Source organism: Mastomys coucha, unplaced genomic scaffold, assembly GCF_008632895.1.
Source record: "Mastomys coucha isolate ucsf_1 unplaced genomic scaffold, UCSF_Mcou_1 pScaffold3, whole genome shotgun sequence".
NCBI lineage: Eukaryota > Metazoa > Chordata > Mammalia > Rodentia > Muridae > Mastomys > Mastomys coucha.
Window position 1 is genome coordinate 51,913,294 of NW_022196909.1, and position 3,940 is coordinate 51,917,233.

Here is a 3,940-nt window from a genome sequence, read left to right on the forward strand (position 1 = left end):
CCACAGGGGAAAGGTGCATCAGTTATACTCTGGCTGCCAGTAAGTATGGTGGGATATGGTCCCTGATACGGGATAGAGTGGACAGGAGCCCACGGGGGAACACAGCTAGCTCATCTTGTGGAGTCTGATCAAGTCTCACTTGTTCTCCTACAGGCAGGAACAGTGATTAAGGTTCTGTTGCTTCTCTCCCCATTTAGAAAGGTAAGACCTTGCAGGGCCTAACCTGTGGCATGTGGTGGGACAGAGGATAGACTCCTGGGTCATGAGGAGTCTAAGCACTGGGGCATTTTGTGTTGAGTTCTTGAGTATTACCACTCCCAGAGAATAGTCTGAATTTCTTCTATTTTCTTCCCTAGCATGAAAGCTCTGCTGTGTGTGGGACTGAGTCTTACAAGATGTGTTCATATCTCTCCTTCTCTACTACGATTCCAAGCCCCTAAATTTCTCTTTCTACAGTTGGCATCTTATGCTGTCCCCTGTCAGCACAATGTGACAAAGTAGGCATCCCAGGCCAACCCTGAGGACTGAGTCTCTTCCTCATACCTGTGTCTTCTCCCTGTCTCACCTGTACCACATTGGGCTCTGGGACTCCTTCATCCCTTATGGAACCTTACTTAGGTTTCTATGTGCAGCTTCTTCCCTATTGAAAAATAAGGATGTAGATATAGTTTTATTTTTTATTTTTTACCTTTTGGATAAAAGCTGTTCTTCATGTTGTTAAAAGCAGATTTGTAAATTTGAAAGGAAATAAAACATGATAACTCACAAACCTCATGTGTTTAATGTACTCAGTCTTTTGTGGGTGGTTCTGGAGAGCAGAGTGTGGCTGGCATTTGATAGCACTACATCTTCCATGGGCTTGGATATAATCATCTTCTCTACCCTTGACTTCAGGGGAGGAAATGGATTTGGACCCTGATGCCATGTGGTTTATATGTAATGTCCTGTGCAATGATGATACCACCTAGGGAATGACTAAGATGGGAAAGGGACCAGGGACTGAACCCTGAGGACTAACAGTTTTATATTGGCAGTTATCTGAAATACAGTGGTAGCTCTGGCTCCTGCTACTGCTGTTGGTTGTTGGTTGCTGTAGTAGTTTGTTGCAAAGTGGTCTTGCACAGAGTCAAGAAGAAATTAGATATCTTCACAGGAAGATCAAACTTGCTCCAAGAAACTTGATACTGCTAAGCAGCAGGAAGTAGTCTAACAATATGGACACTTCCTTTCCCCCTCTATCTTTCTTTCTCTTCTATCTAGTGTTACAGGGATAGAAGGTATAAGGGTGTAGAAAGGCAGTAGAAAAAGGAACCCATAAAGGAGCCAAAAGTCCAGCTACACTGGCTGGCTGCTTGCTCCAGTTCTTCACCTTCAGCTCTCTAGATACAGGTGAGTATTTGCTGCTGGCTGTGATGGGATATGATCACTGCCTAGCAATCTGTCACTCCCTGATACTCACTCCTCATGGAGTCTCAATAGTGCCTGGGGTTAGTGCACACATCTGGATGTCTCGCTTCAATGTAGATGTATTAGTTGTTGCTCTGATGGCCCAGCTGAGATTCTGTGGCCCCATTCTAATTGATCACTTTTACTGTGATTTCTCACCTTAGATGGCCCTGGCTTGCTTAGTTACCTGAGTGGCCCAGGTGACTACATTTGCTCTCTCTGTTGTCTCCCTGACTCTTCCCTTTGGCTGGTTCTGATCTCCTGTGTTAAGATTGTGGTGATGGTGGTGAGAGTTCCTTCTGAGACCAGAAGGACCAAGGTCTCCACATGCTCCTCTCCTGGCTGTGGTGTCTATAAACTATGGAACACTCATGGTCGCGTACACTGCGCCCTCTGCTGTCCATTTCCAGCTCCTCTCCAAGGACATTGTCCTGCTCTATATAGTGCTCACCCCATCTTCAACCCTGTTAACTATACCTTGAGAAACCAGGAGGTACAGCAGGCACTAAGAAGGCTTCTCTACTGCAAACCAACTGAAATGTGACCTAAGAAGGAGGGCAGTGAAGATTTTCTATTGGACTGTCAGTGTCTTGATTGAAAAGTCTCCCATAATGGGCTGGAGATGAGTAACTATGTTCTTTTTCAGAAATCCAATTTAGGTCTGCTGAACTATGCTGGGGTGTAGGGAAGATAATAGTTAAACAATTTTGGGATGTTAGTTTAAAAGATTATGTAAACTACTGTGAGTTGTTTACTGAATGCACTGTAAATAGTGCTCTGGTTTGATCATCACACCATAAAGAGATGTACTAAATTGCCACTCTGTAGCCCATTTCTGTATGTAACACTGTTGCTAATAACTAATGAAAACAATATTATAGAAACAAGACACTTATACAAACACAAATCTAGAAAAATGTTTATATTATTGTAGTAAAGCATTTTAAGTGTTCTTTCCTATTGTGTTTATTTGGTTTAAACATGCAAACTTGATGGTTGAACTTGCAACTTGCTTTCCCACAAAATGATATGTCATACGTACCTTTACATGTATCATACATATATATATATGTATACACATATACATATATATATATAACAACAAAAATAAATTATTTTAAAAGGAAACCTATAACATAGCCTCTAAAGTATAGAATAATATTATACTCTTTCTCTTGCTGCTCCTATTGATATGGGTTATCATCAGACTCACCAGCTTCCTGACCTCTTACTTGTGATTTAACTTCTATGACCTCTAAAACTCCCTTTAACATGATTTGTCAGTGGCTTCCAGGTTTAGCTGGAGGAAAGATATTAGAAAAAGACATGAATATTTAAATTTACTAGATCTTCAGAATAAGAGATGCAGTAAAACCTATAAGAAAATCAAAGGACTGTTGTTACTTAACCACTGGAAGGAATTCTCACAATTATCACATGAGTATAGTGATTGCTAATCCCCCAAGACTGGAAGGATATGGCAAATGCAATACTAGAACCTGTGTCACATTTAGAATGTTTCTCATGTTGGAGAGAAGAGACAAAGTAGAAAATAGAACCAGGGGTAGAGATATTTCTGAAGATCAGCTGCTTGGTGAAGGTTGCATTGCTGAGATAGAGGTGCAGGCTGTATATGATGAAGAAACCCTGGTATTGTGTCACTTGGCAGCCTTAATTGCCTGGGACCAAGTCGCAGAGTCAGGGAAAAGACTTGAAGAATTTCCTCAAGTCATTCAAAGTCCAAAGGAAACATTCCCAGACTTTTTACAAAGGTTGACTTCTGCTGTAGAAAGGAGTATATCAGATCCTTCAGCAAGAAGGGCAACAATCAAGTCTTTAGCCTTTGAAAATGCAAATGATGAAAGCATGGAAATAATCATACCGTAGGGAGTGAGGTAAACATCAGTAGATGAGTGGGTTAGATATACAGTTGATGTTAGACCTTATTCACCAGACCTGACCTTAATAGGGGAAGCTACCACTAGAGGCCTTGACATGGCCCCAAATCTCAAATGTTTTAATTGTGGTGAGCAGGGTCATCTCAGAATAAATTGCAGGGAAAACCAAATCAATCTCAAAAGGGAGCCTATGCCTTCTTAAATATGTAAAAGTTGTGGCAAAGGCTGACATTTAGCTAGGGATTGTAGAGCAACAGTAGACAAACAGGGCAACACCTTACCAAAAAACTCCCAGGGGGCCCTCTTGCTGGCCCCAGTGCCAAGCAGGGAGAGTTTTCTTCCTTAGGACAATTAAACACCACTGCTCTAAAAACAGATGTTGTGAGACCAGATAAAAAGGCTAAGGGAAATTCTATAGACAACTCAAAAAACCTAAAAGGGAGCCAAAAATGAATATTTTAGCAAATTTTTATAGAGGATCAAAGGCCCAAGCTAAGAATACTAGTAAACAATATTGAGATTGAAGGAGTGGTCAACAGTGGAGCAGATATCACCATTATCTCTCCAAAACCTTGGCCTGCAATTTAGTCACTTCA

The 3,940-nt window shown here is 41.3% G+C and overlaps 1 long non-coding RNA gene and 1 pseudogene across 1 annotated transcript; both read left to right on the top strand.

The window, feature by feature from the left end:
• Positions 1 to 3: 3 nt before the first annotated feature.
• On the top strand, positions 4 to 769 carry LOC116075018. Its single transcript, XR_004112383.1, has 3 exons — positions 4 to 39; positions 154 to 201; positions 357 to 769. It is a non-coding gene; the product is annotated as an uncharacterized LOC116075018 (long non-coding RNA).
• Positions 770 to 902: 133 nt separating this feature from the next.
• On the top strand, positions 903 to 1,990 carry LOC116074452 (annotated as a pseudogene).
• Positions 1,991 to 3,940: the final 1,950 nt, after the last annotated feature.